The following is a 25,244-nucleotide window of genomic DNA, read 5'->3' as shown; positions in this document are numbered from 1 at the left end:
AATCTTTAAAAATAAATAAATAAAATGAAGTTTTTTACATTTTGTCATATAATAATTACTTTTACTGAAAATATTTTGTGCCATCAAATCAGGAAATCTCAGGTGTAGAAGCAGCCAGAAATCCAAGCTGCACTCCACCTGGGGACAGCTCTGACTTTTACCTTGGCAGGATGCACTGGCATCTCAGTTTAAAGGAAATCACAAAGTCGATATATCTGAAGATACTGTGAGTATGAGAGTGGAGAACAGGTCATTTCCCTGCCTCTCCCAGCCCTGTCTCCCGTGGGGGGCGGGGGTGAGAGGATAGACCACTTGTTGAAACTAATTCATTTTACCAATGCCTCAAAATAACTACCCAGACTTCGCCAAGACACCTTTTGCTGGGAAGAATGAATTGGGCTCCTAAAGAAGGGGACTCAGATGCAACACCAGGGGCTCTGTCCTATGACATCCTGTGCCCAGGACTCCGGGGACAGCGTTAAAAAGAACGGCTCCCGATATAAGAAAAGCCAATGTGAAACAAAGCGCTGTCATTTGGATAGCAATTCACCTAGCAAACCGTGCCTTCCTGTGTGACTGTCACTGCTTTATTCAAGGACAGCCTCAAGGTCAAAACAATGAGGCAATTCTTTAAATGAATGTTTGCATTGGTTTGTCTTCTTTGGTAAATGGAAAACTGCCCAGATGCAAAGGTTTCTCTGCTCCTCTCCACCCCTCTTCCCCATCATGCTCAGACTAATTTCTCTACCTTTGTTGTCTCATTCATGTCTCACCTTCCTTTTCTCTTTCTTTGGTATTCATTCCTCCTTGAGAAGTCATGGGACTTTGGATCAAGTGCCTGCCACAAGGTTTGTAAGATCCTGTTCCCCAAAGTGACACTAATGGTCCGTGGAACTTCTCTGGCCCTAATTACTTGGCAGTAGAAATCTCTGTGGGCTGCTTCTCCTGCAATCAGTTCGGCCCGTAATTACAAGCCAGAGCAGCTAAAGCCATGTGCTGGGAAGAATGTGGCATCCGATCAGGCTGAGATGCCTACTGCTGACTTCACGTGTGTGCAAAAAGATAACAGAGAGGTGAAATGTGGAGCAGGAAGGACCCACAGGCTCCACACAGTTTGAAAACCAAGGCCAACTTCTAGTAAAAGAGAATCCATTTCTGCAAAACTAATACCGGTGTTTGTTAAGACCAAATCACCTAGTCTTTGATGGGTTTAGATCAACTTGCCCCGAGTGAGGTCTTGACATCTGGTCTCTAGAATTTTGTCACAGGAGAAGAAGATGTCAGGGGATGCCAATGGCCAACAGGCAAGACTTGGCCATGTCCAGCTCAGGCTGCCACAGAGCTAACGTAAAAGACGTCAGATTTAAAGTGAGTAACAAAGCTGGCTTGTAGAGGTCTCTGTCACTCTGAAAATGTAGTGAGAAAGGTCCTGGAAGGGAAGGAACTAGTCTTCACCACGGCTCTGTCCAGTACTTTGGGCTATCATATTGCAAAATCCAATTACAGGCACTGGATGGTCAGGTTCCTCTGAGTTATGATTATTATTGAACTGATTTCAGCCCTGTCTCTCATAGCTTCCAGGACCTGGATGGACAACTCCATTTTCAAAAGCTTTTAATTTGCCCTCTTTTAACAGGTAGCACATATGGCATGATAAAGGATGTTCGTTCCTGTATCCCCAGCAGTACCTAGGACAGTGCGGGGCACACCCAGATGCATTTGGTACATATCTATTAAAAGTTGATTTAATGAAACAGAACAGAGCATGTTATGGGGTAATTTGCTTATAGGTCTTGGTTTTCTTACTAAATGTTCCAGTAATCATGCCATCACCAAATCCATTAATTCAACAAATATTCATGGAGAATCAGCTTCCTGCCGATCTGGGACTCTGGGGCCACAGTGGTGAGCCAGACAGGCAGCCAGCCTTGTTAAAGTCACTGAGAACCATGGGCTCCACCCTTGAGCTGCTTATAATAGGGTGAGGGAACAGAACAGATCAGAAGCAATTAGAAAACAATTAAGTGTTAAATTATATGCCTCTGACTAGCCCAGGGTATTCTCAGAGGGAGAAGACGCTAATGCAGTCATTGCTGTTTTCATGGAAGAGGTGGGTCTTTGGCTGGGCCTCGAAGAACACTCTGGATTTGGGAAGCGGAGCAGAGCGGCTGGAGTGGAATGGGTGGAATGTTCTTATCAGGAGCTAGCTAGCCACCTGGGAGCCACCCAAGGAAACTGAAGCCTTGAACATCTGGTTATCCGAGGGACCTGAGCCGGACCTGAATCGCTCCCAGTTAAAGAGCTAGAACATGCCCTAAGGGTTTAGTAGAGTTCAAAGGGGATCTGGAGATAACAGTCAGTTGCTGCCACTGAGGCTAATTTTCCTTCCTCTCCTTCCTTCAGGCCAGAACGTGACCTTATGTTTACTTCCTTCTGGCCACTCTGCTGGGGGAGAAGCTAGGGGCCTCCTCCAATTGCTGGCCCAGACTGACTACACCAGAACCACCTAGGGACCCTCTTGCCTGACTGCCCCCCCCTTACCCCTCCCCATGGTCCCTGCTTCAGTAACTCTGGGCTGGGATCCAGGTATGTTTTTAAAGTTCCCCAGGTGATTCTATTCACACCTTGGTTTAGGAACTACTCTCTTAGATTTAGTTCAAAGACATTCCCTTTCAAGATGAAAGGGAAGGCGTCTAATAACCCAGGAAAGAGATACGACTTACATCTGTGAATCCTTGCAATAGGCTGTCTGGAGAAGTCACAGGGGAAAGAACTTAATCCAACATGTTCTACCTCCTTGACCTCCTAAAGGAGTCAAGATGGTCAAAATTTGGCTAAAATGAATTACGTTTTGCTTGTAATGGCACCGGCACAGCCTGATGAATGAAAATGAGAGATTTTCTTCTCATTTAAAATATTAGGAAGATGAAGCTGTGAGCAAATTGGAGCAAAACTAGATTCATGTACTAACTTTCTTTATTTAGCTCTGTCAGTCTGCATCTCCAATTCTAGAAAAATGTCCATTGGTGTGTCCATTGGTGTGTCTCCAATTCCAGAAAAATGTTCCAAGCATACAAATCAGGAGCAGCAGATCTCTTCGGTCACGCACCGCGCGTGGAGAATGGTGTCACATCGTCGGCGTTGAGAGGGTTGAGAGGATGATTTCCGGCCTCATCTGCCCTCTTCCATGTCTCCGTCTCCCCATTTTTTAATGGGGGATGCTTGTGAATGTTTCGAGATGCGTTCCTTCTCTTGGATCACCTAACCAATCCCTGGTTCTATTTTCTATTTTCTTTTATGTAGCTAATTGACACCCTGCACTGGGGATTGGTTGGCATTTTTCTCTCTCTGTCTGGGTGTTCAATTCCTATTGCTCTCAACAGGAGTTATGTGCTCAGATTGAAGGCCTAAAATCTACCTGCAAATTTTCTCTTGGCCAGCACACACACGCATGCGCGCACACACACGATCCTCCTCTTCCCACTGTGTTCTTGACCCTTGCTTAATCCAAGACCCCGGCGTTCAATTTACTTGTGACATTTCTGAAATCTGACTGAGGTTTCCCGAGGTCATCCCCGCACGTGGAAATTAACTAGTTCCTCCCATTCTGAAGCAGTACTGGTTTCAGAGGTCTTAATGGCTCAGAGGATGTACTTATTCTCTGTAGGCCTAACTGTATGACCTAGTTTATTATTCGTTCAGGATTAGTTCTGAATCGCTGGGAGCAAATCTCAGTGTATTCATTATTTTCTGCTTAGAGCAGCTTATCATGCGACGGCACCCAGTTCTTGCCTGGAATATGTCTCTACCTTGTTTTAACAAATAACCAGCCTGATAATTATCACGGAGTTAGAGTAACGCGGAACAGAGGAGATGTTGCATGCGCGTCCACCGGAAAGCTCACCTGTAAATATTCTATGTCGTTCTTGCTATGATGTCATCACAATTGTAGCATCTACCCTGATGATAGATTAGGATTCAAGATTTACTTCCCTCAAAACTGATTAAGTGCAAAAGGAAAGGCGCAAACACCAGGTCTAATTATATCTGCGGTCATGTTACATTAGTCACAATCCTCCAGGAGAAGAAACATCAAACTCATCATGAAACTGACAAGCTAGACTTCATCTCTCTCATATATGGGCCTTAGAAGGTTCCGAGCATTCTTTTCTGTTAGAATTCCTTTTTGCGGCATCAAATACATACTTCTTTCCAGAGCTGCCTATGTTAGATTATTCCAATGAGTTGGTGCAGACATCAGAGGCCCTTTTTGGAGGTGCCTTGGTGGCTTTATTCACTCATTGAACACATACTGAGCAGGTGCAATGTGTGGGGCACCTTGCAAGGGTCTGAGGGTACACTGGTTAAAAATAGACATGGTTCCTAGTCCCAAGAAGGCCCAGGCTAGCAAGAGAGACAAATCCAGTAATGCCAGATAGACGTCTGACCAGAAGCTATTCTGAGTGTTAGCGCAAATGAGCAGTTCTCTGAGACAGGTGACAAGACACCTGGCCTAGCTTGAGGGTCCGGGAAGGTGTGAATAAGACAGGTCTGTGCCTGAGCTCAGACACAGGGGATGGGCAGCATCCAGAAAGCGATGAGCAAAGAGCAGGGCAAAGAGCAGGTGGGGCAGGGACACAGCCCTCTGATGTGATGTGCAAAGAAGACAGGTGTCATCTGGGCGGGGGCTGCCAGGACAGGGGCAGGGGGTACCTGACGGAATGGAGTCTTGGAAGCCGCCCTTCAAGAACCCCAGCTTTATCCAAAACGTAGCTGGAACCTATCGGAGGTTTTAAGAAGGGGTGACACGATCAGAGAGATCAGGAAAAAGGTTTAGGTGGCCACGTGGGGTATATGCTGAAGAAGTACAAGAGCAGAGGAAGACAGGGGGACTAGTTAGGGAGGCAGCTTAGCTGTGAGCGGTTGGTATCCAACCAGGAAAGTGGGTGAAGGGCAGCTGGAAATAAGGGGAGCGATGAGAGAGTTACACAGGAAGTAGAACAGGCATTGGGAATAAGCAGATGTCTGGGAGGGAGGGGGGGGAGGGGTCAGTAAGAACTTCTACAGTTTTGACTTGCGTGATGTGATGGACAGGGTGTCCTCGCTAGAAGTGGACCAGACTTGCAGGATGCAGTGGCAGTGAGGCATCTGAGGGCGATGTTGGGCAGCCGTTTGGAGACACGCCGATGAGAGATGCGGACCAGAGGACACTTGGAATTCATTATGGAGCTGGTCGTTGACGTCACAGGCACCAGCGAGTCAGCCAAGAGAGACAATAGAAGGAACCTTGGCTTTCTGGAAAAATGATTCTGTAATGTAGAAATGATATGAGTCATGGAACTTCAAATCAACCTTCCTAAAGTTAATACTCACCCAATTCGTTGTTCTATGCAATCCATCTATGATTTTAACAGCTAAATTTAAGGGTCATTGCTATTTCTTCATTGGAGAAACCTTTGGAAAAAGGCTTAGTTATGGCAGACCACCAATCACACAGGACTCCAATTTTTTGAAAGTCATTTATCACAAAGTTTTCGTCAAATATGCTTACTTGTGCCCCGGTCCATTCCGAGCGATCAGGCTGACGCAGCGAAGTGGGAGGCCCGCTCAGTGTCTGCCGTGATTAAGATGGAATGGGCCCCAGAGTTTTATTTTCATGGCTCTCTTAGACAAAATCAAAGAAGCGTGCACCAGTCTCCCTGCTCATTTATCTTGCTCACTAATTTTATTAACCTCTATCAAGCAGGTCCAGGATACGTATGATCTTGGGGCAAAGATCTTTATTTTTATTTATCAGCCGCCTGAGAACATGTTGATCGAGGTACAGTATAATTATCAGTCTATTAACTCACCAGCCAACTTTTTGTTCTAGCAAACAAATGCAAATTCAGGTTGTTGAACACTCTTGAAAAGCATTTCTTCCTTCCTCTCTCTTCCCAGACAGAATTTTCTACAATCCAACCACTGTGAAATCTGCATGTCTTTAACTGGCAGGCCAACAGTCCGAATTTCCCAAGGCACCAGTCACTACCAAATTTTGGTCCGTAGGGGCTCGCACCAGGCTGGGAGAGGAAAAGACGTGAAGAGACAGATACTTCTCCTTAAATCAGAGCATCCCAGTGGGTAACACCACGTGGAAAGTGGCAGAACATAAGATATTTACAATCACGTCGTGGATTTGAATTTCCAAAACCTGGTAGTCCAGAAGCTGCTGCCGGACTTGCAGGGAAACCATCTGCAATCCCGATAACTGTATTTACACAGACTGCAATTGACCCATCCTTAGGAAATCCTTTTTTGATTTCCTCAATGCCCTGTGGTTCCTCTCTTACCTACAGATGTGTTACCTGCTTCTGTCCACTATCCTCTTTTCTCTTGTCCTTCCCCTTGCTGGAACTCGTTCCTCCTTCAGCCTCAGCTTAGCCGTCACTTCCTGGAAACTTTCTTGGGAACCCTCTTTCTCTAAAGCTCTTCCCACACTGTTTCCATGGTACCCTCCACTCCCCTCACCCTAACTTACACCGCCCTGCGAATGTGTTCTCCCTTCGGTCTATCCCCTCCACACCAAAAGGTCTGGGTCAAACCCCCACAGGTCCACGTGACCCTTGTTGTCACTCTTACATGCCTCTCACATAGTGCCATTTGGGAAATACATGAACGAACAAATTAAATCTCCAAAACCCATCCTACCTGTATGAAGGGCCGTGGGTAGATGGCCCCATAGGGTGTCAAGCAGGCCAGGCCATCTAAGATGAGACTGTGACTATACCTCTGAGAATGGCCCCTCCCTGAATTAAGCAACAACTTCCCTTAAGCTGGATGATTTCAAATGCAGACATCACGGGTCACGCAGCCTTTGTGGAGGGCATCGAGACAATGAAGGCCACCCAACTGTATTGGCATTGCCAGGAGATAGTGGGGTCTCCTTCTCTTCTCCCAGACTGTGTACCTAGAGCACCCTGTGTCCAAATGCTCCCTTCCAGACACCAAGGACCATAGCACTATGAGCAAACGCCTTCTTAACCGAGGAGTACTGAGGCCAGCCCAGAGCCACAGCCCATCCCTGCCCTCTCCACACCAGTGATGAAGAGCCTATGGTCCAGTTCCAGGCAAAGCTTTTTAACTCATACAAAGCAATGGTTTTGGGGCAGTTGGGGTGGCGTAGGACTGGAGCAGACATTGCAAGGTGAGCCTTAATAGAGCTGTGCTTCCTGGCAACTCTGTTCCAGGAGCATAGCATGCCCATAGTTACTGGGGAGAAGACCATGGATTGGCTATGGGGTGGCCCCATAGGACTGGTGGGCTGCATCCCAGGGAAGCCGAAGCTACAGTCAACATGCCAAGAACTCTGGGTGCCAGGAGTACAGCTCAGCACGGCTCAGAGCTGGACAGATGCCCTTACTGTTGGTAAGAAACAAAGCCTACATCAGAGACTTGGATCCAGTTCGCTGATTTGGAAGGTGGTCCCAGGAAGGAGGGAGGGAGACAGGAGGGAAGCAAAGCCACTAAGCAGGTTCCCACTGTGACGGCCGTCTCAATCCTACAGGAGGCCCCCGAGGAATAATGGGTGGGTATCCCAGTGGTACTTCTGAAGGAGGCGGGGCTCTTGTCCACATTGGCGGAGGCACACCGCAGGACATGTTAACTCTCCCGCCCCACTAAACTGTGCTGGACATACTTGGCAACTTCCCACGGCTTCCAGGAGGCAAGCAAGCAGCCAGCCACTCGGGCACTAGAGGCAGGACCCTGTGTCTTGCCCAAGGGTCTGTTGTGGCTACGCACATGATCAAGGCTACCATCAGCCCATTCCTTGGGGTTTGCAGAACACTTCAACTCTCTTGAGCCTCAGTTTCTCCATATATAAAGTCAGTGTGAGAATAATACCTAACTCCAAGGTCTATGGCCAGGATAAAAGAAACTATGTTATAAGGAAACACATAACCTGCTCTAACACACTTTCCAAATGTAAAGGATGAAACTTGAAGGTGGGAAATCCAGTTCTTTTTGCCAGTAAAATGTAAAATGGTACAGCCCCTTCAGAGGGGAGTTCGGCAATATCGAGTGAAATTATGTACGCATTTGCCCTTTGAAGGCACAGTCTCACTTCTAGGAATTCATTCCAAAGATAAGCTGGCAAAATATTTTAAAAAATATGAAAAGGCAAATACACATAACTACTTTTTAAATACCTGAATTTTTAAAAAAACAAAACCACATTGAAACAAACTTAACTCCATAACCATGCAAACAGAAGCTATACCAGCAAACTTTATACCACCATTATTTTCTTGTAGATCTCTGATGGGATATACCCTAAGCACAAGGACTGGAAAAGAAAAAAAAAACTTGTATTCAATAAACACTGTTGTTCTGAGATCAAGTGTGTATATAAGTCAATTTCAGCATGGAAGAAAGGAAAGACATCTACAAACCCAGTGGGATTAAGCAAAAAACTCATAGTTCTAAATTGAGTGTATCAGTATAAACTCATGATACATTTTATCTTAAAAAAATAAAATGTGTAATTCCTGGCTCTGACCACTGAAAAAAGGCAGGAACACATATCTTGGTAGCTTCTAAACACTGCCTCCTAGTCAAAGGAACCCAGGTAATATGTCAGAGGAAGGACAGATATGAGATATGCGAGGAGCATCTTGTCACATAAGAAAATAGAGAAACTATCAAAGACCAAGGTATCACGTCAGATTGTCTGTTGAAAAGCTCTCCCCTTCACCCCGAGAAGGAAACAATTTGAGCACCAACAAGGATACTAAATGTAACAGACTGAAATACATAAGATGTTTTTTTCTTAATAGTGATTAAAGAAAAACTCATTGGTTAATATTAGAGGTGTTAGGGAACCAATCCAAAACTTTAGAAAAATTTAGTAAATCAAGTGAAAGAATTAAGCATTTATCTTTTCTTTTGTAAATGACCCATATCCCTGAATAACAAAAGGGTCAACAAGAGGAATGTTTTTATATATAAATGTGTCAGCTAACAAATGGAGAATGACAGAATACCACCAATCTCCAACTCCTAAAAAAAGAAAGAAAGAAAGAATGGATGAATGAACAATTGGAATTTGAAATAAACACACGACACCATCTGTGTTAGCACCAAGAAAATGTGATAGGAACAAATCTCACATAATATGCACAGGAACCATATGACGAAAGCTACAAAACTCTGATGAAAGAAATCAAAGAAAATCTAAATAATCGAGAGATAGTTTATGTCCACAGGTGAGAAAAATCAATACTATTAAGTCAATTCTTTCCAGCCTGATCTATAGATTCAATGTGGTCCCAATCAAAATTTCAGCAAGTCATTTTGTGGATATCGAAAAACTGATGCTAAAGTTTGTGTGGAAAGGTGGAAGGCCCAGAAGAGCTGACAGAGTTCTGTAGAAGAGCAAAGTGGGAGGACTGATGTACCCTGGTTTCAAGAGCTACTATAAAGCCACAGTAATCAAGATGGCGTGGTACTGGTGAGAAAACAGACAAACAGATCGATGAAACAGAATACAGTGTCCAGAAATAGACCCACATAGACACCGTTAGTGGATCTTTGACAAAGGAGCAAAAACAAGCCAGTGAAGAAAGGAGTCTTTTCCACAAATTATACTGAAAAACAACTGGACATCCATATGCAAAAGAATGAGCCCAGAACTTACACCTGTCATAGAAATGAGCTCAAAATGCATTGTAAGCCCAAGTGTAAAATGAGGAATTATAAAACCCCTTGAAGACAACAAAGGAGAAAATCTAAATAACCTTGGGCTTGATGATGAGCTTTTAGATACAACACTGAAAGCATGATCCATGGCGGAAAAGTCAATAAGCAGACCTTTATTAAATTAAAAACTTCTGCTCTGCAAGAAAGACATTGTTAAGGGAATGAAAACATAAGCCATAAACTGGGAAGAAATATTTGCAAAATATGTATCTGATAAAGTACTCGTATCTAAAACACATAAAGAACTCTTAAAACTCAACAATAAGAAAACAAACGACGTGCTTTAAAAATGGGCAAAAGATCTGAACAGACTCCTAACCAAAGAAGAGACAGGGATGTCAAACAAGGCTATGAAAAGATGCTCTTATGATCTCATTAGAGAATCAGAAACTGGAACAACCGTGAGATTTCACTCCGCATCTATTAGAATGACCCAAATCTAAACAACTGACAAGATCAAAAGCTAGCCAGCATATGGGACATCAGGCACTCTCATTCATTGCTGGTGAAAATGCAAAAATGGGATGGCCACTTGGGAAGACAGCTTGGCAGTTTCTTAAAAGTTAAGCGTATTTTTACCACATGTTTCAGCCATCGTGCTCCTTGGTATTTGCCCAAGAGAGCTGAAAACGTAACGTCCACACAAAAACCTGCACACAAATATTGATAGCAACTTCACTCACAATTGCCCTCAACTGGAACCTTTAGTAGTTGAATGGGTAAACAAACTGTGGTACATCCGAACGACAGAATATTATGCAGCCATAAAAAGAATGAGCTATCAAACCGCAGAGAGACGTGGAAAAAAAAAAAAACAAAAAACACATTTCACTGCTAAGTGAAAGAAACCAATCTGAAAAGACTACAGGCTGCATGATTGCAACAAGGTAACCTTCTGGAAAAGGGCAAACTAGCGAGACAATAAAAAGATCAGTGGTTGCCAGGGGTTTTGAGGTACACGGGTAGACAGACAGGTAGAGCACAGAGAATTTTTAAGGCAGTGAAACTGTTCTGCATGATCTTCTTATGGTGCGTTCATGTCATTATACCATTTGTCAGAATTATAGAATGGTACAAAATAAAGAGTGACTCTTAATGCGAGAATTGTGGACAAAATAAAAATGTATCAGTATTAGTTCATCAATAGTAACTAAAGCAAGATGGTAGTAACAGGGAAACTGGAGGTAGGGGGCAATTAGGGGGCATATAGGAACTCTGTAATAATTGCTCGATTATTCTGTAAATGTAAAACTTTTTAAAAAAAAACAATCTTTTTTAAAAAAGTAAGAATTGATCTAGGCAATAATCGTCAATAGCTGCTAACACACAAAATGAGAAACATCCACATGTTATGTACCCCCTGATAGAAGAACATAAGACCACCCACAGAATAACCTTAGCAAAAACAACCAAACAAAAGACCCCAAAACACAAGAAAACTTGAATCTCATCAAGCTCTTACCTCTAACTTCCAAAAGCAGGAAACATTACTGTATCGTAGGAAATTTGGAGAACAAAGAAATATGGCCAACAACGACACAGGGGTGCCCTCAGAAATAGACTCCAGGAAACCCTGTAGAACAAAGCACCATTTCTTCAACAAATCGCGTGTAAAGAAAAACAAGACAGATAGAAAGGAACTCGTAGCTGAAGAGGCTTAGGGGACCGATCAAGCAGTTGCTGCTTAAAGATGTCATCAAGATCCCAGCCCAACAAACAAGCTGTAGGGAAGAAAACACAAACCCTGTAATCAAACACATTATGAGACACCTGGAAAAACTGAATACTAACTGGATATTTTGTGATATTAAGGAGTTATTGTTGTATTTTCAGATGACAATGCTATATTTTCAGATGATAATGACATTGTGAGTTTATGTTTCAAATCAGAGTCCTCTTTTAGAGATAAATACTAAAGTATGGATATGGATAGAATTAATTTGTTGAGTACAGGTTCCCTTCTAAGACAGCAGCAGGGAAGAAAAGGGGATAGGAGGATAGATAAAACAGGACCGCCCATCAGGCATCTGGTTTCTGCTGAAAATGGGTGGGTTGGGCGCCTGGGTGGTTCAGTTGGTTAAGCCACTCCCTTCAGCTCAGGTCATGATACCAGAGTCCCGGGATGGAGTCCCTCATCGGGCTCCCAGCTCCAAGGGGAGTCTGCTTCTCCCTCTGATCTTCTTCCCTCTCATACTCTCCCTCACTCTCCCTCAAATAAATAAATAAGGTCTTTTTTAAAAGTTAAAAAAAAAAGAAAAAGAAAAAGAAAAGAAAATGGGTGCATGATGGCCGCACCATTGAGTTGTAGAGACAAAGGAAAATATTGCTGTCCTTCGAATCCCTTCTCAAAGAATTCCCCACTTTGGCCATTTGGCAAAACACACCCCATGCCTCATCTCTCCTCCTGGAAGCCTCCTGCTCTGCAGCTCAGAAGGTGTCTATTACATCGTGAAATAATATTTTTCACTGAATTAATCTTGACCTTAAGTACGGTGTCAAAATTGCAACATTAGCACATATATGGCTTGGCAGCCCCGGCTGGATTCTCATATTAAATTCTCTACCCCGAGCCATTCTTTGACGATCTGCACCCAGGCTGATACTCGAGCAAATGAAACTGTATATTAAAGCTACGTACATTTTACGTGACCCATGGCAGCTGTATGCTTGAAGATTGGTGGGAGTCTCATGAAAGCCTGCCAATTTAGACCCATTACTTGTGATTCTGAATTCTTCAATTGCAGGTGCCCGCGCGGCTCTGGGTTATCTGCCGTGCATTTCTGCTGAAGTCAGGCAAACCATGCAAATGACCTGCCAGGAAACACCGCCTCGGATTCCGGCGGCCGGCTCCACAGATCCCGTCTTGTCACTTCTCGTGACAGATCCAGTCCTTCAGGATGTGTCCCTGGGAGGTTAATTGGGAGGGGAAGAAAAATGCTGTGTCTTCGGAGAAGAGCCACAGGATGGAGTCCTCCACACCTGCCTGGTGGCTGGCACTTCTTGCCCTGCTGTGGTCGCCTGTCACTAGCGATGCGGCTCTCGTGGCAGCTAATGGTTTGGACCGCCGTGTGAGTGCTCCTAAGGGCAAAGGCTGGCCGCTGCCAGCTGGTATCACAGGGAATGCCAGAGCAGGCTTGGGTGGTGTCCTGGCATGGCCTCTGTCACCCCCTGGCAGGGCCTGCTCCCCTGGCGGCCAGCCCGAGGCGGGAGGTTCCATGTCCTCTTTGCAGTGCACACAGGGAACCGCTGGGGTGTTTTCCCCAGTAGGTTCCTCCCCATGGATGCTGGCTTCATGCCTGCACTCTGAGAGGGTGCGCTAGTGTGCGCCGGTGCCTCCTCTGAGCCCAGAAGCAAGGGGTGTGAAGGTTCCTGGCAGCCTTGGCTCCTTGGGGAATGAGAATGGAAAGCTCCAGCAGCCACGACCAGGTCCAGTTAGCTGACAAGCCTGGCTCCTGCCCGTGGTGTGGCCGGAAGCCATCGTCTGTGTCTGCTGCCGGCTTCTCACCCTGGGAAGCAGAGGAGGGGCAGAAAACAAAGTCCAGCGGGGCTTTGCTCAGCCTTGAGCAGACCAACACCCATGCAGGGCAAAACTGAAAGGAGGCTATCTAGAACACATTCGTAATATCTAGATGAAGAGGGAGGCGGGCCCTTTCACACAAACAGGTCGGGAAGCAGTGAGAGACTGAAATGAAAATAAAAGGCAAAGTTCTCACCATGGCCCGGGCCCTGCTTCATCCAACCTGTTTGCTCCTACCTCACGTCATGCCACTTTCCCTCATTTTTGTCCCAGACTCACTTGTTCAGTGGTTCAAGCCTCAAGCATATACAGCCTTACGACCTCAGGACCTTTGCACATGCTGCCCCCTCTGTTTGGAGTGCTTCATGGTCTCCTGCTGCATGCTATGCTATCTCCCAGTCCTGACATCCATCCTGCCTCTGGGTGTAGCCCACACCTTCTCTTCCATTAGACCCTAGGAGATAGCACTCTTGCCTGCTCTTTATACTCTCCCTCAGTTGTTGTTGTTGTTGTTGTTATTGTTGTTGTTTTTCTTTTTTTGCTCCATCAGAACCTCCGATACAACTTAGCAGTTGTCTCACTTATTGTTTTACTTACTCATTTTTGTTTCTGCCTGTCACAACTAGACTAACTCCCTTCAGGACGAGTACCATGTCTAACTTATTTTCCACAGGCCCAAACCCAGTACAGTGTCTGGACAGAATAGGTGCTCACGAAATGTTTACTGACTACATGGATGACAGATTTGGTGGTCACTGCATTCAGTTTTCCTTCTTGTGCTCAGTTCCCTCTGTGGATTGGCCAAGGGAAGTTCTCAGGGAACAACTGAAGTATGTTTTCCAAGCCCTTTCATTTCTCCTCCCCCTCCTTCTTGTGCTTGGTCTTTGGGTCATTCTGATGCTGGTGAACAACATGTAGGGAGTGGGCAGAAGGAGTGGTGGGGAAGGTTCTCAAAACTGTCAGTTGACCTGTGAGCTGGGCCTGGGTGCTCGGGAGTTCCTCACCCCATGCCTCATCCTTGGAATATAGGCCCTACCCGCCTTCCCTGCTCTCAGAGGCCGCCCCAGGGACACAGCCTTGAGACAGTGGTGTGGTGATGAGCGTCCCTGCACAGGACAGGTGTCTGGACCCAGCGAACCCTCTTGATAAACTTTGAAGGTTTGCAGCCACAGGGATCTGTTTACCTTGCTGTCCAAGACAAGCCTCGAATGTTCATTCCCTTTGCTTTACTAAAACTGTCCTTACTGACCCGCAGCCAGTCTCTCCCTGCCCCTGTGCTCAGAAGCCAGTTTCCGATTTCACCTGGGAAGCCTCCCCACCCCCACCAAGCAGGTTAGGAACCAACAAGGAGTCGTTTGCTTTTTTTTTAACTGATCCCACTCAAGACTTGGTCAGACCAGAGTTCTAATTATGGACTAAACTATCATTTGGGGATTATTTATTATTTTGATTACCCATGAGACATTTGTCCACTCAGAGCAGGCATTTGCATGGGTCGGAATAGGCTAACTGCCGTATGAACAACCCCGAACGTCAGAAGCTTGAATTGATCTGAATGTTCTGGATTGAACCGTCCTCATCCTTCTGCTGTGTGACACTTCGTCTTCAACACTTGGTTGGGCAGGAGAGCAGGAGAGACACCAGAACACCCCCCTTGGTCAGCAGAGACACACAGGGCTTATACCCAGTCAACCACCGGACAGTCACACAGCCCCACAGTGACACGGGGTCCAGCATGGTGGACAGGAGATGGGACCCTTAATGGGCAGCTTCTCCTGACAACAGCTCTTACAAGGGGAACATGAGGGTCCCTGCCATAGCAGTAGGCCACGGGCCGTAGGAAAGAATAGCCCCCCATGCCTTCACATCACCCCCCTCTCACACCCTCTTGGAAGAACCAAGTTCATGACGAACTCCAGGGGACTTCCCACAGAGCTGCAAAAGTTGTGGCCCTATTGACGAGCACCAGGAGGACATTTCAGATTCCTTCTGTTTTCCCTGTCCTCTGCTTCACTCTTCCGGGCCCTTCTCTGTAAGGCCCTGGCAGGTGACAGTGCCCCAGTGCCACCCGGTCTCCCTCACTCAGTATCCTAGCCTATCCTAGCCTTCTTATTCGGAAAGATCCTAACGTCCAGGTCCCTCCAACAGCAACAGGAAGTGGTCCTCTGTTTAAAAACGGAAGTTGCCTTACTATTCTGGGATATCACCATCCCGGCCAGCAGAACAGGAGACCCCGCATTGGAAAGATGATCTGTACCTCTTTGTTTCCAAGAGGAGGGCCTCCCGGGGAAACTGTGGGTTTTAAACAGGGAGGTATGAGCAACACAGTGTAAGTAGGCTTAGCACTGGTTCTTTTGAATCGCTTCGGTGGGCTCTGGAGCACAGTCTGTCCCAAATTGTCCGGTACTGGCCCTGGGGTGATGGATTAGGATCGGGGAGCAGTGGTCCAGGGTGTGAGAGCCTGACAGATCAGGGAGGTGGTTGGGGTGTGGGCTCCGGATTGGGTTTGCTTGGGTTTGAAAAGCAGGCTCATGGGCAAGCTGTTGACTGTTTCTAGGAACTGGCTCATCCTCCAGGGCCAGCCAGGCCTGGAGGACCAAAGCATCAGAAGCTAAAAGTCATGATTAATACACTTTCTCCAACTCATATGTTAGTTGATGCAGTTCAGGGGATGACAGTCCTGCTTAGTGGCAAAGGTGCGTTTGAAGGTAGTGACTTTGCCTGGACCCCTGTCCTCTCCTTCTTTCCCACAACCCTTCCTCCAACCAGTCCCACTGGCCCCAGCTCCAAAACAGTCCCGCCCTCCTCTGGAGCCAGGCCCTGCTGCACCTTCCCTGAACTACTATTGCAACTGTCCGCTCACTGGGTGTCCTTCTCCAGTCAGCCCCTCTGTGTAATGTCTTCCACAGGACAGCTACCGAGGGCATTTTGCTATTGTTTTGTTGCATCTGTTTGCAGTTTCAAGTGTTCTTTTTTCCATTTTGTTTCTTTTGCTGTTTAAAGAGTTCTTTCATAAATTTTTTAATAGCCATTTTCAAGCACACACAAAACAAAAGGGCCCATAATATCCCCGGGCCCCAGCCATCACCTGGCCAGTCTTGTGGCAACTACACTCCAACCCACTGCTGCCCTCTCCCTACACTATTTTGCAGCAAACCCTTGACAACAGAAGGTCTTTCAAAACAAATCAGATCAAGTCTCTTCCTAGTTTCAAGACTTCTGATAGCTTCCCAAAGTCTCCACAGGGACAGCTTGCACTCACCAAGGCACCCAGAGTGCTAGCCGCTCTGGTGGCTTCACCTCACTCTGCTCCAGCGTCCGTGGCCCTTCTAGTCTCTGGACTCAACAGAAGTCCTGCCCAGTGGGCCCACTCCTGGTAGCCCCCACTCCCCACCCCCACCTCTAACCAGACGCTCTTCACCAAAACACACTACGATCAGGCCACTCGTGTCAAAAACATGATTATCCTAAAATCAAAACTTTAGGAAAGCAGAAATCTCGTCTGTTTTGTTTAGTGCTATTTCCCCATCCACTGCTTGGCCTATAATAAGCACTATGTGTGGATTTTTAAGAGCAAACAAAAAAGAATGAATGAATGAATGAATGAATGAATGAATGAAAGAGAGAGAGAGAGAGAAAAAAGAGCAAGATGAAAAGTATTAACTTCAGGACAGTTTTTGAAAATAAACTTTCCTGGTGCACTTATCATTAAATAAATTAACTTGTTTAACAAAACCTCATTTGTCAGGAAAAATAGTTGCATACAAGTGTATTTGCAGGGGTCGGGGGACAAAACCTCTCACAGTGCAAAGTTGCTGGCATCCGCAAAAGAGCGTAAGTGAGCTGAGTTCTGATTCTACAAACAGAGAAAGAAAAGCCTGGGATGAAACGACTATTTTTGGTTCTTAGAAGTAGCTCCTGCCCCAGCTAACATGAGCATGGCTGAGAGGGGGTTGGGGGGTTCATTGAGATGAGAAGCCCGGATTCTCCTGCTCTTAATGCCATGACATGCCGGGGAGGTGTGGAAGCCTCTAAGGAGGCGAGATTAATGAATTCTGAAATGAAAAGGAAAAGATAGACTTTTAGCTCATTTAGAAAAAGCCTCCATTGCGGGCCTCCGAGTATTTGGGGTCCTGTCTGAGGAACTCAGTTTCTGAAGGGAAATCACATTGCGCTTCTCCATATTCCACAGGAAGTTTTAAAACAAATACCTAAAACGTAATTTAAAAACATAACGTTTTTCAATCGGTGAAAACCCAATCCAAAAAATCTCCTTTCTCCACAGTCCTGCATCCACCACACAGAGCTGTCTACACAGCTCCTACCCTGGGCCGCTACCTTTCATCTAACCTGCCTTCACAGCTGGCTTCAGAACCCAGACTCTCGCTTTCATCCGCCTGTAGGAACATTTTTGCGGAACTGGTAGTCAGTGTCCCCGATTGTGAGTGCAAATGGCTTTACATAAAAACCGTAAGAGAAGAGTTTCCTATGGACGGAATTGGTATGAATGCAATGCTTCCAAACCCAGGGGAAGGGAATCCTTTGACAAAGCAAACAACACACCCCGTAACTGTTGGGTGACGAGTGCACGCACCAGGCTGCTGGCAGGCGGGTGGGCCGTACCTACACAACCGCCGGCCTTTCCTTTCTCCTTGGGTTCTCTGCAGCTTGCCAGACAGCCTGGCGGACGTACAGCATGCCCCCAGCCTTCTCCCCCACCGCCTGGTCTCTGAGGAGAACAACAGCATTATTAATTCAGGCGCTGGGAGGAACGTGCAGGGGCTGGGGCAGGCATCTAGCCCCGGAGCTCTTTGAAGACAGAGCATCCAGGCAACTGGGAGAGCTGAAAGGCTCTGTGCCCAGCATGGAATCCATGGGAAAGACACCACGCCTGGTTTCCATAACTCTATGGCTGGACTCAGGCCTCCTACCTCAAGGCGTAATGGGGTTGGGCTGGGCGGGGCTGGGCTGCTGGAGGAGTCTGGGCGCAAATTACTGTAAAGAATCCGCTTTGAGGTCTGTGGATGGTGTGAGTCTGAAGAGTTCCTATAAATGTCATCTCACCTGGAGCACTTTTCTGTAGGTCAGTACAAACCCTGTCCAGGATGGGCTCACTTAACCCTCATGCATCCCCAGGAGGTAGGACTGATGTCATTGTCTACTCTGTTGAGGAAACTGAGTCACAAAGAGGTAGGAAAACTACTGAGCTCACACCACTGCTCAGAGGAGGAGCTGGGAATGTACTCAAAGCCATTTGATACAACCGTTTAAGTTCTTGACCACTAGTAATCCTAGAGCCAGCACAGATCGGCATTAAAAACAAACAAAAACAAAAACAAAAAAACACAGGTCCACACTACAGGGGCTTGAATCCCACTTCTGCGCTTTTTGGCTGTGTGATTTTAGCAGATTGCTCAACTTCTCTGTGTGTCAGTGGCTTTAAGTTTAAGTTGAAAATAATGATAGGACCTATCACGCAGGATTGTGTGTACCTTCAATCCATTACTACGTTGCTACGTGAGAGCGCTTCACGGTTCGTGGTAAACCTGTGCTGTGTGTCTGTTGTAAGTCCCACGATGCCACTTCCGATACCCGCACAATCTTGTGTTCCTGGCTCCTTGCTCCGCCTGTTAATGGCAGACATCTAATCCCCTACAAACCCAAGTGAATTATTTTGGGACGGGGGACTTCCTGGAGGAGGTCCTGGAAGACCCACTTCCTCACTGCCTTCACTCTCTCTCTAGCCAGACACTGTTTGGTGATACCCAATTTCCAAGCCAACTCCTTCCAAGGTGACTGAAGATCCTCCCCCTCAGGGCCGGTGGGCACCGTGGTGTCCCAAGATAATGTGGGGCCCTCCCCCACCCCTGCCAGATGGGCAACTGGGCCCCGGCACTCTGAGCCCCCATTGTGCCAGAGCCATATGGGGCCAAGCCGGGCAGCCTGCCTTCAGGGCCTTGCTGAGCACTTAAGGGAATTGGCTTCCGATTTTTTGCTCACAGAATCCATGAGCTCATGGGAGGCTGAGCTGAGGGTCAGAGCTAAGGCAGAAATTAGAATTAAGTCCTCTTCCAATGCTTGAAGCTCTGTCATCATCCCCTCCCTCTGCCTTCTCTCCCAGCCCGCCAGCCCCCGTACCCTCCCCACCTCCCTCAAGTCAGGGGTTCTCAACCCGATTTAAAAGGCCCCTGGGATGCCTGGGAGGTCTGCCGTCTGAAGCTGAGATGTATACCAACAGGCATTTCCTGGGAAGACTCCCACAGTTATTGTCAGGTTCTCAAAAGAGGTCTACGATCCCCCAAATGTCAGGGACCCTGCTTTCTGGACGGTTGGTGCATCTCTGTGCCTGCTGGGTGCCCTGGGGAGCCACTACACACAGCCCCTGGCTGGCACACAGTCCATCAGACCTGCCCAGGCAGATCTAAATCCTACAAGTGGCCCAGCCTAAACCGGGCCAGGGGCCCCTACCCTTGACCTGTACATAGGACTCTCAGAGACCTGGGCCCTGAACTTGACCTGAGAAAGAGAGCTAGCGGGATGCTGGGCAGGAGTAGCAAGACGTAGCCAAGGGAAGCCTTTATCTTATGAATGGATTGTATACACGATGGTTGTTTAAAAACTGGAATCCATTTTCTCACGGAAATCATACTAGAAATGGTTCCAGGGCTTGTTTGCAAACACCTATCAAATTCACAGCAATGTTGAGGGGTCATCCTGAGGTCGGAGGCCTGAAGACCCCCATTCTGCGCTCCTCTAGGTAGTGCGGGAACACTGCAGCAGTGGAGGACAAGGAAAATCTGTCACCATCAGCGGGCAGAAGCAGTCGGAGGGAATCCAGGCTGGCAAGGGCGACCCAGGACTTCCGCAGCGAAAGGAGAGAGACTTAGCTATACAGAAACATTGCCCACAGGGATGCGGGACCCCAGGGGTCTGTGGCAGGGGGACCCTGCGTCAAAGGGACCCTGCCCTGTACAAGGAGATATTGCCGTCCCTTTACTAACCGGTTTTCCTGCCTGTCATCAGCCCAGGCCCCTCTGTGATCACCCTCAGGGAAAGGCTCAGCCAGGCTGGAGGGAGTGAAGGCGACCTCCCGCAAGCTCTGGTTAACCGCTAATGCCAGGCGTCTCATCCCGAAGCGCCCACAGCGGCAGAGCGCGCCCGTGGGGGACGTTCTGACAGCAGCCACTAGAGGGCGCGTCCTCCCTGCCCTACTCCCCAAGCCAGCGAGGGCGCGGGTGATGAAACCTGTCTTTTCATTGCCCTTGAATGAGCAGGCTGCTCCCGAAGTGCCCTCCTTCCTGGGCAAGCTCCAGGCTTCTGCTAAGGGGAACAGCTTCTTTATCCTGTATCGTAAAGAAGCTTCCACGCAGCATCACTTAAACACGTTTAATGTGACCAGAGTGGAAAGACATCTGAAGGATAGAATGTAGAGTTGTTACCATTTAACGACAAACCACCCATTCCTGTCTCCGTCCTGTGTCAGTTGGTCCTGGGACAAGTCTCAAGTTGACCTGTATGCCTCGGAGTGCTGTCCCCTCCCCAGGCAGGACGAGGGTTGGGTTTTGCATAGGTACGATGTCCAGATTCCGTGGCAGGTAATCTGGCTTCATACAAATTTTTATTAGCCCACATGGACCCTCTTATTTGGATGGGTGTTGGTTATAACATGAGAGTTGAAAAACAGGGCCACTGGTGGCATTTTCTATACTGTCTACTTAATGCATAGGGCAGATTCTGGAAGGTACCATTGTCTGGACCAAAGTAGGTCCATGTTGAATAAGGCTGTCCCCTAGGGTGCAGTTTTCAGGAGCAGGCAACACACCAAGAAAAAGTGAACTGAAATCTTATGCCAAGATCCACACTTGTGGGGCTATTGGGTGGCCCAGTGGTTAAGTGTCTGCCTTTAGCTCAGGTTCCTGGGATTGAGTTTCATATTGGGCTCCCGCTAGGGGGGGAAGCCTGCTTTCCCTCTCTCACTCCCCTTGTTTGTGTTCCTGATCTCGTTCTCTCTCACTCTCTCTCTCTCTCTCACTCTCTGTCAAATATATAAATAAAATCTTTCAGAAAAAAAAAAAATCCACAGTTCTGAATTCTGAGCTGTTGGAGGGGATGGTAAGACCCGCAGCGCTATCAAGGTTGTGGCTTAGTACATTACACAGAGGCTACCTTGGAAAGGCCCTCAGGACAAATGCCCATCTTTTTTTGGTTCCGGAAATCGTGATTTCCTAAGCAGTTGATCTTCCCAAACAGTTGATCTTGCTTTTCTTTCAACACTCATCTGTTTCCCTTTTTTGATTTACTCCTGGTCCCAGCTTGTGGCCATTTGAAAGGAGGTGTACCAACCTGCACTATAAACTTTGCATTTTTCCTCACCCCACTCCTGGCTCTGTGTTATGTCTTCACTCTTGTCTTTGCTTTTTTTTCTTGCTCTGATTTCTAGTGTATTCTAAGCTTATATTTTGTCTTTTCTTTGTAAACTGCCTAAATCGTTTGTGGAACAGAACAAAATGCAAATAAAATAGAACAGACATCAGATACATGCGTTCTGTGGCACAGCGTTAAGCTAAAGGGTTCGTGAATATCATATACCTCTAATCAGATGAGGGCAAGGAGAATTTTTAAGTTCTCTGCCAGATTGCCTGAGTGGCGACATTGGCCAGCACTATCTACTTCCAATCACCCTTCATGTTGCTTAATCTTTGATTTGGACACCTCCAAGTCATGTCTTCTAGACTCTTCTCTTTTGTACATAATAAACAAAGTCTTATTTTTCTGATTTTCTGGTGTTGGAGAGTATATTCTAACTTCTGCATCAGCCACAGACTTATTTCCTTTAAGTTTTAAATCAGTTTACAAATTTAAATGTTTTTTTCCTCAGAAGACCTCAGTACTACAAACCACCAATATCATTTCACCCATCTGGCCAATGTCTTTGAAACCAATTAAAGAAACAGAGAGGAAGTCATGGCGGGTTGAATCAGAAACTCAGATATCCCCAACACGATGTGTTTTTTGGCTGCTGTTGCTATGACAAATAGGGATACACTTTTTGAGGGACTCAATTTCAGAATCTCAAAAATTTGACCCCAAAAGTGCACAACAAATTTGACCCCACCAAAAGTGCACAACACCATTTGTTAAATGAGTAAGTGAGTAGCACAACCCAACCAAGACACCGGGGAAGAATGAATGAATCCTCTCGGCCAGGCCTCAGTAGTGCCATTACTCGGGTCCTCTCGTGGGGCTGACTGACTTTCAAAGATGTGAGGATTTGCTGAAATGCTGTTGCTGTGGTTTTCTCAAGGAGGAAAGGACAGGACTGGAAAATGCTGGTCTCTGGAAAAGGCAGCTCTTTTTTTTTTTTTTTTCCTTTTCAGCCTAACAGAATTCATTGTTTATGCACCACACCCAGTGCTCCATGCAATATGTGCCCTCCATAATACCCTTCACCTGGCTCCCCCAACCTCCCTCCCCCCGCCCCTTCAAAACCCTCAGGTTGTTTTTCAGAGTCCATAGTCTCTCATGGTTCACCTCCCCTTCCAATTTTCCTCAACTCCCTTCTCCTCTCCATCTCCCCTTGTCCTCCATGCTATTTGTTATGCTCCACAAATAAGGGAAACCATATGATAATTGACTCTCTCTGCTTGACTAATTTCACTCAGCAAAATTTCTTCCAGTCCTGTCCATGTTGCTACAAAAGTTGGGTATTCATCCTTTCTGATGGAGGCATAATTCTCCATAGTGTATATGGACCACATCTTCCTTATCCATTCGTCCGTTGAAGGGCATCTTGGTTCTTTCCACAGTTTGGAGACCGTGGCCATTTCTGCTATAAACATTGCGGTACAGATGGCCCTTCTTTTCACTACATCTGTATCTTTGGGGTAAATACCCAGTAGTGCAATTGCAGGGTCATAGGGAAGCTCTATTTTTAATTTCTTGAGGAATCTCCACACTGTTTTCCAAAGTGGCTGCACCAACTTGCATTCCCACCAACAGTGTAAGAGGGTTCCCCTTTCTCCACATCCTCTCCAACACATGCTGTTTCCTGTCTTGCCAATTTTGGCCATTATAACTGGTGTAAGGTGGTATCTCAATGTGGTTTTAATTTGAATCTCCCTGATGGCTAGTGATGATGAACATTTTTTCATGTGTCTGATAGCCATTTGTATGTCTTCATTGGAGAAGTGTCTGTTCATATCTTCTGCCCATTTTTTATATGATTGTTTTGTGTGTGTTGAGTTTGAGGAGTTCTTTATAGATCCTGGATATCAACCTTTTGTCTGTACTGTCATTTGTAAATATCTTCTCCCATTCTGTGGGTTGTCTCTTTGTTTTGTTGACTGTTTCCTTTGCTGTGCAGAAGCTTTTGATCTTGAAGTCCCAAAAGTTCATTTTTGCTTTTGTTTCCTTTGCCTTTGGAGACATATCTTGAAAGAAGTTGCTATGGTTGATATCGAAGAGGTTACTGCCTATGTTCTCCTGTAGGATTCTGATGGATTCCTGTCTCACGTTGAGGTTGGAAAAGGCAGCTTTGAAGGAGAAAGACTTGGTAGACAAGGAAAGCTTTGGGGTAATGCCTGGAGTGTCATTTTTTAAATAAAACAAGCCCCTTCCCTTCTGTCCCACCACCTGGCCCCCCCTCAAGTATTAGCAACTTGCCACATGAATGCCAGCAATGAAACCGCAGCCCCCTAATCCCACAGCCCCTTCTTTTCTGAGCTTACATCTGAATGTTTGTCCTGAGAGGTTTTTAAAATTTTTTTAAATTTTTATTTATTTTTTTTCTAAAAGGTTTTTCATTTCTGAGGATTTGGGGTCTTTAGCCAGGCCTGAAAGTTTAAAAGAACAAAGAGGGTAATTAGTCTGTGGGTTTGGGCTGTGTAAACAACTGATTTCTCTAATTCAGGTCAAAAGCTGGGCTTACTGAGGACACACATTTTTATGAAAAAAAATGCATTTGTATTAGACAATTTCACCAATTGGTATTTTTTTCAGCTCCACGGATGTATCTCATTCTCTCTGGCTCCTATTTCTTTTACTTTGACTTTGGCTCCTTCTTTAGGACTTTGAAACACCCCCGTGTTGTGGGGCCAGGCTTTACAAGCAGCAGACAGTTCTTGGGGAGGGGGCCTCGGCGAGCTGGAAACATTTACTTTTCTAACCAGCTTCCCTCCCTGCCAAGGAATCGACGAGCCTGGGGAAATGCTTCCCCTTCTATGTTTACAAAGCACTAAATTTTCGAAGTCATTAATTCCCTTCATAAAGAAAGGGCCTAATGGAGTTTTCTATTAGTCATTGAGATAGCGGTTATAACCCTGAAAGATCCAGAAAGCAAGAGGAGCCAAAATTGAAGGGGGTGTGGGGTGAGGGGAAACAACAAAATCGGGTCTTTTTTTTCTGCCATCAGATTTCTTCAGCAGTAAAGGAAAATATTTTGAATGTCTTAATCGCTACCTCACACATGTGTTTATTTTGTTCTCCTTTTCAGAACACTGGGAAATGTGTAGACACAGACCCATTCTTCATGCCTGTGTTTCTATAAGGAAAGCTTCTTTGGCTTGAGGGGTTGGGTAACTGTGTCTGTTGCGGAGCACCCAGGGTGTGGGGAGGGGGGAGGGGGAGGCCCAGGATCTCGAGCCCCAGGGGTAGGCACCAGGACTGAGGTGCTGGCTGGTACACGCCCAGAGGTCCAGGCTGAAAGGCTCAGGGCTCAAATTACCCCTTGAAATCCAGGCTTCTGGGAGAGTATTAACCCTTTCAGGGTCTTAACCCTGCAGGTACCCCCTGCTGCTCTGAGCCCTAGCTTGTCCACCTCTGGGCAAGCCCAGGCCACTCACTCTGGACTCTGGGGGAACAAGAGGGGACACTCTTCCTGCCCAGGTCACTGCTCCCTGCCCAGCCCTGTCCCCGAGGCCTTAATGGGCACCTCCACAACTCCATGATGAGTCCTGTAAAGATGCCTTTTTTTTTTTTTTTTTAAGATTGT

General features: G+C 46.4%; 1 long non-coding RNA gene across 2 annotated transcripts; it reads right to left on the bottom strand.

The window, feature by feature from the left end:
- Positions 1–4,265: 4,265 nt before the first annotated feature.
- Positions 4,266–13,316, bottom strand: LOC101680156. 2 transcript variants are annotated; one of them, XR_200970.2, is made up of 4 exons: positions 12,377–13,316; positions 11,201–11,311; positions 5,853–6,062; positions 4,266–5,309 (listed from the first exon to the last, which is right to left on the bottom strand). It is a non-coding gene; the product is annotated as an uncharacterized LOC101680156 (long non-coding RNA). The 2 variants fall into 2 exon arrangements; XR_001176720.1 differs by lacking the exon at positions 5,853–6,062.
- Between the last annotated feature and the right edge of the window lie 11,928 nt (positions 13,317–25,244).

Source organism: Mustela putorius, unplaced genomic scaffold (genome assembly GCF_011764305.1).
Source record: "Mustela putorius furo isolate JIRA1106 unplaced genomic scaffold, ASM1176430v1.1 tig00003942_pilon_pilon_pilon, whole genome shotgun sequence".
Taxonomy (NCBI): domain Eukaryota; kingdom Metazoa; phylum Chordata; class Mammalia; order Carnivora; family Mustelidae; genus Mustela; species Mustela putorius.
This window is presented reverse-complemented; position numbering and strand designations above follow the sequence as displayed.